The sequence below is a fragment of the Neodiprion fabricii genome, chromosome 5 (genome assembly GCF_021155785.1).
Source record: "Neodiprion fabricii isolate iyNeoFabr1 chromosome 5, iyNeoFabr1.1, whole genome shotgun sequence".
Taxonomy (NCBI): domain Eukaryota; kingdom Metazoa; phylum Arthropoda; class Insecta; order Hymenoptera; family Diprionidae; genus Neodiprion; species Neodiprion fabricii.
In genome coordinates, this window is record NC_060243.1 from 32616836 (window position 1) to 32630755 (window position 13920).

General features: G+C 38.4%; 1 protein-coding gene across 1 annotated transcript in view; it reads right to left on the reverse strand.

The window, feature by feature from the left end:
- Nucleotides 1-13920, reverse strand: part of LOC124182162 (PDZ domain-containing protein 4) — a 133119-nt gene that overhangs the window by 101263 nt on the left and 17936 nt on the right. The window lies entirely within an intron of this gene.

Below are 13920 nucleotides of genomic sequence, written 5' to 3' on the forward strand. Positions count from 1 at the left end.
AGCTCAGTTTCGTTTCATTTCACCGCAGTTAACGAGATGAAGAACGAATTACAGGGATAGGAATTTTTTAAATGATTCACCCCGAACACAGATCTGTCATTTTATCTTGGATCTAGAAATTCTGAATTCTGGTGAAGGGGTCTTTGAATTTTGGACAATTCAGCCCAAACCGAGACCAGCAATTTGTTGCTCAACGTTACGAGAGCCGGGTTAAGGAATGTTGTAACAAGCTGGACTACAAGTCAGTCCCGAAACAGTGCCACCGGATGGTAGGAGAGGAGGAACCAGTGTCTAGCAAACCTAATAGTTAGTCGGGTGTACAGTACGGTACGGTTATAATTACTAATTAAGGCAATTCGCGACGGTCGTCGAGCAGGCTCTAATAGACGAAGAAGGGTGAACTCGAGTAAGATGATAGACAACGGTCTCTGAGAAGGGCGAAGCTTTCGTTGAGATAACTTTAGTTCTTACTGTCTCATGACACTTCAGAAGTAGTAAAAAAGCCTCTCTTAAAATTTCAGCAGAATTGGTCCGGCAGACTTTGAGATCGTCGATAACAAACAAACGGACCCCTTTCTTTTACGTAAAAGTAGAAGTGCTCGAGAATACCATTTGATGAATACTGGATGTTTTCTCCATTAGGCTCGTAAGATCCAGGTTTTCCCACCTATATTCCCAATTTGAAGTTTTTATAGCCGTTGTTGATTAATAGGAAAGACAAGAATTTTTGGACATGACGGAAAAATATGAATGCTTTACTTGCGTGAGCTTGGAGGTTAGGAAATGTAAAGCGGGGTTTCCTAACCTCCATAATCATACAAGGTCCGACAAGTGGGTTAAAATTCCGCCCAGGAACTTTGTTATTTTTGTTTATTTGTATGATTATGCAGGTTAGGAAGCGTCAAGCAACGTTTTCTAACCTCCATAATCATACAGGTTCTGACAACCGGGTTAAAATTCCACCCAGGAACTTTATGATTTTTGCTTTTCTCGTCTATCATTAATGTTATACTTGATATAGGTTATAGAACATGTATATTCCTACTTTGCAACGTCAATTGGAGTTTCCTAACCTCCATAATCATACAAGTTCCGACAACCGGGTTAAAATTTCATCTAGGAACTATATTATTTTTGTTTTCTTGTGTGATTATGTAGGTTCGGAAACGTCAAGCGAGGTCTCCTAACCTCCACAATCGTACAAGTTCTATATTCCCAATGTTTTCTGACAGTTCGGTCTTACCCCGAAATTTCATCCGAATGACGAGCTTGTTTGCCGAAGTTACTGAAGTGGCTGAATCGTTCGTGTATCGATTTATTATTTCGCCAACTAGACGGCCGTTAAAGTTGGCTCGCAGAATGAAACGTCAAGAGTTCTGGGAATCCGAAGGCTTCGAGCTCCCTGCTGCAGAGCAATGGTAGATATAATAAATTACACATCAAGAGCGATTCGCATTCTATACAGCAAATATTGATAATACACACGTCTCAATGATTTCGTCGAGTGGTCCTTGACGCATTGATCGATGTGTTTTATCGGCGTCGATCAAGTGCTTCGTTCTCATTTTTGAAGCTTCTACGTCGGCACGTAGCGAGGATTTTTTTCAACACTTCTCCACACTTACCGGCGTTATCACTCGTCATCAGACTCGGGTTTTACACCGGAGTCGTGTTTTAATTGTTTTCACCTTTCGTTTATAACGAGTCGTATGTAACTCGTCGAAGAATCTCCTTCGTGAAAATTAATTGGAAAATCTCTCGTTTTCGATACTGCCTATGATATAGTAAAAAAAAATTTGCAAATAAGTTATACGTGTATTTTCGATTTACGTATATATTTTTCTTTTTTTCACCACATTTTTCTTCTCAGCCGTTGTGACGCTGATCGGCAAATAAACTAAAAAGATAGAATGACCAACGATTGGTTACTTGCAGGCTTTGACGGTTCTCTAAAAGCGGTATAAATTCAAAAACTTTTCATCTTTTCAACTCACGGTCTTTTACTTTTTCTCTTAAAATCCTCTGCTGTTTATTTAACGACGATTTTTCGCTTTAACGAGGTGAAACTGTATGTTTATTGGCTACGAGAACGAAACGTATACAGTATTATGTATATGTGCAATAATCACGCCGACGACGGGCTAAATCAAACGTATAAATCTCAATCTGTGTAACTTTCAGCCGGAGCCACCTCCGTTCAATATATCGCGTAGAATTTATACACACACACACACACACAATGGGTTACGATCGGAGAGTATACAGACGTATGCCTCGTTATTACACATCGAGTTGTATCAACGCGCGATTGAACGTGATTAGAAAAAGACCAGATACCCTTGTGAAAACACCAATCAACGTCCACTTCATAACACGATAATTAGCGATAATAACAAACACCGTGGCGCCAGCGGCTGTGCTCGACGTGTAGTAATAACGACACTGGTGCCTCCACATATGTATAACCCTTCCGCGAATTCACCCCCAACGTAAACCCCCTAAAAAATATAACCGGGTTTCTGTGACGAGGTGAAAAGAAGGGGATGAAAATCCGACGTTGGGTATCTACACAATTTTTTCGACTCCACTTCTGCGGTCCTTTCCTCCCTTCGTGTCACTAATTATCATTATTATTATGGTATTGTTACGCGAAAAGCACTCCGAGCAAAATCATCATAATATATATACTACTGAAAATTCGAGACCGAATTTTGGTCCGGAATATTGCAATTTATTTTATTTTAGCACAATTTTTAACACTAACCGATTAAAAAAGTTTTGATTTTTCAGGCTGTTATCAAGTTTTGAAAGTACATTATTTTTCTTGATTTTTTCACTCCGTCAGTCGAGTTGGAAACGCGATGTGGAATTTAGAGTGTTTTTCGAACAATTCTGTAATTTCAAAAGCCAGTCGATGTATCTGGTCACGTGTTACATGTTTGGTTGTAAAATACAACCATGCAGAAGCTTTTGCGAAAAGAGCTTTTAAATACTACCAACATCGATTTGTATCGGAAATTATTTTGTGAAAACGGATTTCTGTAATCAAACTAGTAATTGTAGATTGATGTTAATAACGCTCCATGTTTTACACGTTTTATCTACTTCTCTCATATTTCAGTCCCTTCATCCCTTATTTATACCTATTAGTATATTCTCCGACTTCGCGCAACGCGATATAATTATTCGTAAAGCTGCATATGCAATGTGCATACGCAAAGTTTATACTGCAGTACAGCCACTCCGAGGTCTAGTTTGTGTCTGTTAGTATAATGCATTTATTTGCATCGCGAGATAGCGAGAGAGGGAGAGAGAGAGAGCCGGCAGACAAAGCCAGTTCAAATATTGAGACTAAACTGTAATTTAAATAATCCCGCAGAGACAAAGAGAACGAGACACTGTCGGAGCTAATGAATATAAGCAATTAAATACGAGTACCATTTGCCAAACAATAATTGATTATCGGAAGAGCTTCGGCGAGTCCCGGGTGGAAAATCGTCTGTTTTTGCGAATATTAAACGTCGGATTGATTTTATTTGTTCTCTCTGTTTCCTTTTTTCCATTTCATTTGTTTCCTAAATCCGCAGGTAATTTCGTTATCGAACGGATATACCGCCGGGTATATTTTCATTGATTTCACACTGACGATTGCCTTTTTAGTACTGCAATTTATTTTTTCACATTCTTCCAGCGTTCTTTTTTTTTTTTTATTTTTTTTTTCAATGTAAACTGGTTCATCCTCTCCCACGTTTCAAACCCGTTCTCTTGATTCTCCGTAACCAAGAATCAAAGACGGAGAGAGTGGGGAAAGAGAGAATGATAAACCGAGGGTTGATGCTTAACAGCCCTTAAGCGCCGAACCCCGCATGATGATGTAACCTAATTCTATTAATTTCACTCACCTTGTCTTATACGGAAATTATCTTTACTCTGAAAGGTCTATTTATGTATACATACATAATGTTATATACAAGAACTTGTTCCGGGATTATGGCGCTGTCACTGACATTGGGGTACTGTTGACCCCAGAATCGACTTTAACGTGCAATTTTAAAGTCAGCGTACTTGAATCAGGGTTGCTTTCATTCTCCCATCGTTTTTTGCTAAAATTAAGATCGGAACACATTTCAGAATTGTTAAATGTTGTCTCAGGATTTTGACAAAAGGTCGTAATTGTGCGTAACGTAATGTTTTGTACAGTAATAACGTTCCAAAGTTTGCTGGGGTTTGAGTAACCCCGTGTAAGTAGCGTGGAAGTTTCCATAGATGTAAGTGAGCAGGATTAATCAGAATGGGAACAGCACGCGTCTCGTTAACTCTTCAGTTACTAATTTTTCCATTCAATATTTTCGCCCAAATTTTCATACTCCAAATATTTTTTGGGTCGTTGATCACGAATCTGAAGTTAGAATTTGATAATCTCCAAATCCAAGATCGCGGATCGAATATGATGAATGAAAATGGAAGAAAAAACAAACGATCAAAATTCTATGATTCTGACCGAAACTTGTTACTCGGGAGTTTTTGGAGTTATACGAAGTAACAAAGATCATTTGAAATTGTAAATAAACCTCGATAAGGCGAGGACATGGAATTTTTGAGAAGGGACGCAGAGCATCCCACTGCGACTGAAAGGGTCAACCAGCAACCCCTTATAGTTTATTTGGCCTATCGATTCTGACTTCCGAGGTAACAATGTATATTAGAGTAGTCCTTAATAGGGTTGTTTTTGAACGTTTATGTTCCCAGAGGCTGAAACGCTTTCAAATTGATAAATAAAAATTCAGATTTCGAGGGTGTGCAATTTATTGAGATTGCATGTAACGATGATGTGTATTTTTTTTTCAGATAAAAGCACTTATTCCCACTAAAACTTCCGAGGTTACAGATTTCTTGGAAATTTATTACTCTTACAATAAAAAATATACTGAAAAAAGCGGACTATCTTAGAGTTGACGGTGAGAGCTCAAAGTTTTTTAAAATTTCTTTAAATTCATTTGAAAGCGTTCAAGCCCCTGGGAGTGTGAAAAATCAAAAACAACCCTATTAAGGACCATTTTGATGTACATACATACCACAAACATTCGACTGTTTCCCATGAGGGCAGAAAAATGATTTTTTTTGCCTGTAACGTGGTCCGAATGCGAGTTTTTGCCAAACTGAAAACCTACCATATTTATACCTACAAGTGATGACATGATCTCTGCCATAATTGTTTGTAATGTTTTATACATCATCATTTTTTGGTCATCGATTTTGAGATAAATGGATAAATTCACTGTGAAAAGATTTTATAACGACAGAATTTTTCCCGATCTCAACGTGGTTAATTTCGTAACGTTTTTTCCCCCCTTTCACTCGCAACAAAAACCGAAGCTTCGGTCCATTCGTCCGCATGAAATGGTGGCAATTAACGCAATTTTACCATACACATATACACATATATGTTTATATATATACGTGCCACGTCGTGGTTAAAATACAAATTCGTTCTGCCCATCCGCTTTATAAACGCGGATTTTACGCTATTGTAAATATACGGGATGTAAATTTTGCTCCGTATACATGAAACGTGATTTATAATCCCCGCATGGCGAGCGCTTGTTGATTCGCGTGACATTTGTGAAAAACGATGGATTTTCCTCGGCTGGCATAATCAATTGTTATTATATAGGCGATGAAATTATTCAGAAATTGTTGTTTTTTTTATTCATGTTCACATTTAGCGATTTACTTTTTTTACTCTTTTTCTTTTCCTTTGTTTAAACGTCAATAATTTTGCCGCCTCGTATTAAATGTTAGCGGTAATCTTTCTCTTCCTTTTCTTCGTCTTTACTTATTTCCCGTTCGTTTTTTTTTCTCATGTTTCTGTCTTTGTTTCTCTTTGTCGTCATTACAAAGGCAGAAGTAACCTAATAAACTCCGCCCCACGCGGATCTTCAGATCTTTAAAAGGTTCCCCGACCGCTCTTCCCCCTTCTCCCTTCACTCCATAAATGTAACCATCAGTTAAATTCTTTATTTCTACCTTGTCCACAGCCTTTTTCTACTACATCAGTTTTCCCTCTTTATCGACTATTTCACTTTGGCCATATTCACGCTTGTCCTCAAATGTAACTACTTTCATTCAAACTAGTTTCTATGGAGCAAGATTCCGAAAGTTCTTTACCTTTGGGTAAAGCAATTTGTGAGATAATTTTCGAAATGATTCGTCTCCGACACAACGGGACGTGGCTATAGAAGGCCGATGAAAAACAAGCACGTGGACAGAAATAGAGAAGAATATAAATAACGAAAAGAGTATCACAAGTAAGAGTGAAAGAATTACATATGTATATGTATAGGCATGAATGTATCTTGTTACCACATTAATCGTCCATAAAATCTCTGTGATAACTTATTTTAGCATCAATTTTCTTCCAACTAATAAATTCTGATGAATCTATTTCTTGTGAATTATGAGAAAAAAGTTTGCAAGGTCATTCAATCATAACGAAGTTATCGTCGTTCCCGCATAGATGATGATAATTGGTACAAGCAATTACGACTTGGGGTTAAAGACTTGATTGCGAATAAATGTTTTGGATACGTATGTCAAAAGTCTAAGAAGAAATGTTTTTACAACATTTCCGCCTTATTATGGAGTTAATCATACCGAACCGCGGATGTGAGAAAATCTCAGAGTCAAACAAAACGATTAGGATCTCATCAGTTGCTTGGAATGAGCAAGCTTACCGAATTCTCCGCTTTTGATGGGAAAGAAATGCAATACGACAAGATAGATATTTCCAAAAATGATGACGTCATGCAGTAATTGAATGCTGGATATTCAGTAGCTGGAACGTCTTTGTATTCTCTTTCGAGCTATCGGTACAAAGATAGTATCCACTATAATGAACAGTTAAGAAGAGCAGTAAATCACTTCCCAGAAACTGTAACCGCATAAAACAGAAGCAAAATTTTCCATTGTGATCATTTGTTCGGGTCTTTGGGTAGGAACTTAAAAAAGAATATCAATAGTCTGAACTCGGCCTTTTGTGAATAGGAACTAGTCCAGGTTTTTTACGGGTGAGGATCTTGATGGTCGACTATTGTTTTACGAATCGTTGAGGGTTGCGAAGTGTGACTAAAGTGAAGTGGTTGAATTTTAGTGAAACGCGGAAAAGGTACCCGCGAAAAAGATGCGAGAACAACGAAATTCGGTAGACAGCTCAACGAACTCCTCTGGTTCCTGGATACTTTTTATCCTGTGTCTTCTGGTCTTCGGTACTGTCGTCGATGCTGATTCTGGTGGATTTAATCCTGGCGTAATCACACTTGGAAGTAAGTGTCTATAGAGCAAATAGAGTGGGTGGGATCAGTAACCCGAAAATGTATTCATTAGTTGGTTTTAAACGCGAATCAGGATCGTGGCCATCGGATGACATAATCTTGGAGTTCGGTCAGCCGTTGAAGATATACTGCATGCTTGACGAAACCCTGACGGATACAAGATATCGTGATAAAAGCGGATCGGACTTGGTATTTTTTAAAAATGAACGGGAAGTAAGACCGGAGTTTGTAAAACTAGTAAACGAGTCGACGATCACAATGTATGTGGAAAAACCGGAACCATCAGTTGACACGTACTATTGTAAACTCAGATTGAGTGACGGGTATTACAAGTCATATGCTCCAGTTTCTCAGACCAAAGTTACCATCGGATGTAAGTTGGGAATTGTAATCTATGTTGTGTATTTCGATGTGATTTTCGTTTCACTCATCTTACGTTGACTTTTTCTGCAGACAAACCCTTGGAACCAACTAATTTCGAATGTGTCTCGCAAAACTGGGAGAACCTTACTTGTACATGGAGTCCAGTGGCCAATTACGTGACGACTCGTCTGTTTCTGGCGTATGAGCTGCCCGGTAGAACTGGGGGAAGGACGTTATTCGATTGCCCCGCGAACCATGACCCACCATCGAACACTTGCACATGGGACCCTTCGACAGACCCTCCCTACCAAATTGTTCACGAGTTCTACAAATTTATACTGTATGAAGAAAACGATCTCGGAAGCAAACTCTTCATCTATCATTTCCATCACTGGGCAAATGGTAAGTATTGGATGCTTGGTATTGGATTGAACGGGTATCGGATTCCATGGTTGCATGTGCGTTGAAGTTAGATTTGTTCACCCGTAGTTTTGATGTGACATGCCAAAATATAATTTGGTTTTTCTTACAAAGGGAAAAATATTCTTTCCAATGAATTTGAAGACGCAAAGACAGCAGTTCCTTTCATATTTGATAGCTAACCGCGTGATCTTTATGTTTTCGTTTGTTTTTATGATCTCTCATCTGACACGCGAACTCTTTATTGCACAGTGATTCCAGCGAAGCCTGTCGACTTGTCGGTCGTCAATAAAACTTCTTCTAGCGTTTTGCTTCATTGGGAGGTGCCTTATCCAATGGGAACCTTCCCCCCAGGTCTACACCACAAGGTTTCTTATCAGAGCGAATGGGATGATCCGAAGAAGTGGGAGGTAACAACCAAATATGCTAGTTGAAAATACAGGATTATCCTCATGGCACAATTGAGTAGGAAACGAGACACTCCGTGAGGTTAATTCATTCCTGTTTCAATGATTCCAGACGAAATACATAACAACTGGAGTACGCGATAATCTAAAATATTTCAATCAAAGCGATTTGCCGTACGCGAACGCGGCTTACAAGGTCAGAGTTTTCAGCAAAAGTTCATTGGCACTCGGTGAAAATAGATGGAGTCAGTTTAGTGAGATCAGTTTTAAAACTTTGGCGACACGTGAGTCATTAAGTATTCATCCATATGTGATAAACAGAATGTTTTCCCAAGTATCACTTAGTGGAGAGTGATTGTAAGTTGTATCACTAACGTACGATAAGGGTGTTTGCTGTAATATCAATTTCTGGTAACGATTTTTTTCTGAGCATTGTGTAACTGTGTGCACATTTTAAAACAGCACAATCACAGAAATGATGATCAATTAACGTGGTTATAGTGCCCAGAAAAACGCCAGAGACCGACATTGGAAGTTTCGAAGTCGTTCGAGATAACGACAACAAAATAGTATTCTACGTATACTGGCAAACTATTCCATTATACATGGAAAATGGAGACCAGTTTAGGTACGAAGTTGTCAGCGTGGAAGAGAACGGTAAAATGTCGGACCTGAAGCCAGACGAGATAACAAAAACCTACGGAAAATTCTCAGGAATCAGTTTGCACGCAGATTATAAATTTGAAATCGCGGCGATCAATTGTAAGGGACAAAGTGAACAGAAAGCTACAATAAAAGTTTCCAGTTTCTCGAAAAGTAAGTTTCGTCTTCGAATGTACAATATACAACTTTTTCAATTATATGCCAACATAATCACTCGAATTATTCCAGGACCATGGCCACCGAAGGCAGTTACAAAAATCAAATTCGACGGTAGTCTTTACGGATTGTGGTGGAAGCCGGTAAATTCTATCGACATCGTTGATCAGACGATATTTTGGTGCGAGAATGATTCGGACCGACCCAATCAATGCACTGTGAGTATATTGTAATTTCTATACGAACGTGACACCAAACACGAGCAATTTATTCTTTTATTACTTTTCATCGTTATGTTATTCAGGGATATCTTGACTGGGTTCATGTTGGTCCGAATATATACGAGTACAACGTCACGGTGCCCAACCCAAAGAAGATCTACCGATTTGCGATAGCGGCTAACGTACGAGGAGCCAGCAGCGGTATGAGCTGGGACTCTTATTCGGTATCGTACGACAAATTGATGGCAAAAGTTGACGGACTTTGGGGAAGCTACCGTGAGCCAAACCTGATTGAGATTGAATTCAGGATGCGGTATCGAATTGGAGTGACTAGTATCCAAGGTTTCCGTGTATATTACTGTCCAGTAAGTGAAATTGACCACAGATGCAAGGGTCCAGAGATGATCAGCACGGTACTTGGCGATGTAGATACGACGAGTGTCGTTCTGACGGGTCTAACTCCCGATACTACCTACAACATATCCATTGCTCCACTTTCCATGAACGGTGAGGGATTGCGAAGTGACTGGGGCCTCTTTTCTACTCTTGAGGTACTACCGATAACCATGGAATCGCAGAATAAATGCATCGTCAAGCAATCCGAAGTCAGAGAAGCTCAAAAACGCGCTGTGAGTGCTCAACGGCATGCCACGAGGGCTCAAGAAGTGGCGGTCAAGTCCGTTGAAAAACTCGTAGAATCTTGTAGCCGAAAAATGTACTGAGCCATATCAATTTTCAAACAATAACGCAAAAGCATGATGTACTCATCACGTTTATGCACACGACGGAAATATCCATCCGTAGACTCAATGAAAAAGGTTCGCTGTTATCTGTCAACATATTGGTATCAATAAACTTTGTACTAAATTTTGAGGCTCTTAATAATAGAACTGCGAGAATTTGAAACCTTTGTGACCAGTCACGATTTGCAATCTCTACAGCATCTTAACTTAACTCCAACGGTTTAATGATGTTAGATGCTTGATCTTGAACAACGAAAAACTTACAGAAGAAACATTATTGCTCAATATATTTGATCGTTCTCATAGCTATTACGCTGCGTATAAACGGATAAAAATATGCACAAAACTCTTGTTATCTATACATGTGTAATTGAGTGTTATTTCGTTCTGGCAAGCAGATTTACTGTGAAGCTCGAAAGATTCGTGGGGTCACGTACGTGATTAAATAATCACTTTTAAAGAAGCGAAGCCGAAAAAATCTGAGCAAAATAATAGTAAACAAATAAATAATCAGCAAATATTTCTCAATAACAAAATTATCAATTTGTAAGTAAAGGATGAAGTCAAGTTATCTGTGCGATTCAATCTATATGTAGACGATGAAGAAATTGAGAAAGAAATCAATCTCTCTTGGAAATAAAATTCTAACCGCAAAATCAACGATATTGGCTGGTAATGTGAGGAAAATAGAAAGTTTAAGTAATCCGCATCATAATATATTTTTACTTTCATAGTACGAACAACAAATTTGACTTATTAAGTGAGTGCAGCCATGATTCAGGTATTAAATGGAATCGAAGGAATTGTTACAAATAAATGCTCCCTAAAAAGTATAATTAAACTAAGAGAATCATTGTCAATAAATCACTTACCAAATCCAACAAATTTCAAACAACATGGCGGAGATTCGATTGAAGTGAATCTACTTTTAAAAATAGCATTTTAACATCTACGAAAACTCGAATCTACGAATATGTTAGATAAAAGTCATATTGTTTTACAATTTCAATTTTGTAACCCTTTATTTACGATAAGTACCAGACCAAATTTCAAAAACAATATGATCGTCACAACCTTAGAACACAAAGGTTTCAATTCCTTGGAGATACTGATTTCAATCGGTATGTGTGAATGAATGAATTATTCGTTTTAAATTTTGAATTGCACAAAAACCGAACAAAAGAAAACAGGAAATTTACATTTCAATTGTACATTCTATTCTGTACAAGTTTACTAAAATTTTATTGATGTCAGAGTTCAAGAAATAACAAGGTGACGATTAAAATTTGAATATCGATTGCGAATACAGATCGGGCTAGCAGCGGTATGGTATGGACTTCGTGTACCGCCATCCACAACGGTGTAATCGGGAAGATGAAGTCTGTATGGATAAATCATCCCGAGTCGCACCTGATTGAAATTGGTTGGAAGCTGGAGTGCACAGATCGCATAGGCATTGTTGAAGGTTTTAACATATATTATTGCCCCATTGTATCACCGGAGAACTTAAACTGTACGGGTGCGAAATTAAACAGAACAGTGAAGGCTGACCCTCAGACAACGCACGGCGTCGTGAGCGACTTGAAGCCCTATACTACATACATGGTATCCATAGCAGTATTAACAAAGAACGTCGAGGGACCTCAAAGTGACCCGCAATATACCACGACACGTGAGGGAGCGCCCACCGTGCCTGTCAATGTTGCGGTTAAAAACGTAACGAACACAGCTATGGTGGTTGAATGGGAAGCCCCATCTACTATGAACGGAGTTTTACGATATTATCATGTCCATTACAACCAAAATACGACAAGAGTCGAGGGAGCCCACGGTAACACTACCCAAGTAGTGATTCAAGGCCTCAAACCGCACACGCCCTACAACATCAGCGTCTCGGCATGTACCGTTACATGCGGCAATCTCTCCACACCGATAGATCGTTGGATTGACATTCGAATTCAGAAGAACCGGAAGTAACCACCATACGATTCACGAATTCCAGCTAGGTTTACAATTAGATTGTTTGGAGCGAACGGTGATCAGGTCTATACAACAACAACTCGTGGAGTGTTGTAACCGTGAAATTTACTGGGCCATATCAATTTTCAATCGATAACGCAAAATTATTATAGACTCATCACATGTATGTAAATGATGGAAAAATCCATTCGTTGAGTTAATAAAGAATCTTCGCCGATATCTGATAAAATGTTGGTATGAGTAAACCTTGTAATAAATTCCGAGGGTATTGAAAATTTCCTCCCCATTTTTCTAAAAATTAAGGTGGGTATTGATTTTAAGGTCATTTACGATCTTAAGTGGTGAAAAGGTGTGAATATCCATTGTGTTCCTAAATCCAGAATTGCAGGAATTCGAAGCCTTCGTGGTCATTTACGATTTGCAATCTCTGCAACATCTTAAGACGCAGTGACATTAAATGCATGATCTCGAACAATGAAAAACTTATAGAAGAAACGTTGTTGGATAACATATCGCGTGTTTAATGGTTTAAAGACGTGTGCACCAAAGAGTCGAATCAGGTGGTGAAGAGGCGTATAATTTTTCTATCTTCGCGGCATTCACTAGAAAGGCACTCAAAACGCACATCTACGTTAAACTTAATTGAAGAACCTAGTAAAGGCAAAAGGCCTTATGTTTGGTAGAAACGCCCTTTCAGGACCAAAACATATTTTTATTTATCACATTTATAAATGATGCAAGGTCGCATTCGCCATTTTTGTGTTTCTTTCGTGAACGACGCAAAAACCTTTGAAACGCAAAGATTTTTCGATTTCGGAAAGAATGTTCAAAATTTTTCATTTTCTCAAAAAATAATATCAAACATAACGTTATCCATTTTTAAATTTCAATGTTTTTGAATGTATCTTCTTGTTTTTCACGTAAATACAAAGAGGAAAAAATACGCCTTTTTATACCTTCACGCGTGATGAAAGGTCGTATAATGGCGGATGCGTCCTTATACGATTAGACACGCGATATTTTATTGCTCCAATAGCTATTCTGTTACGTATAAACGGATAAAAGTTAGACACACGGCTCCTGTCTATCTATATCTGCATAAGTGTTGTTCAACGTGTACTGCGTACATAAATATAGACTTATGGGTAAAACCAAAATTTTTTTTCCAAACTCATCTCGGTGTCGGAAGCAGCATTACTGCGAGACCCAAAAGAATCGTAGAGATGCGTACGTGATGAAATAATCACTTTCCAAGTAACGTGGGCGGAAAAATAATCCGAGCAGTTGAAGATAAAAGCGAGTTATCCGTACAGTCGATTTTGTAAGTGAAATATGGATAAATTGCGTAAGGAATCATTATTATTTTCTCGGCGATAAAATTTATCTATGAAGTCAATGATGCTGCATGGTCTGCAATCCAATCTTGGAGATTCAAGATCGATTGTTTCAAGTAACGGACGAATAAATTAGTAAAGAACCAATAACATGGACATCAAATATCTGTGAGTACATGTGTAGTTACAGTCGTTATACATACAACAATACCAGCAATTCTGACAAAGAACAACAGTATGGTGTCCCTCTTCGAATCCACTGCAAAGTCATGTACGTTGTAAAACATTGAAGACTAAAAAAC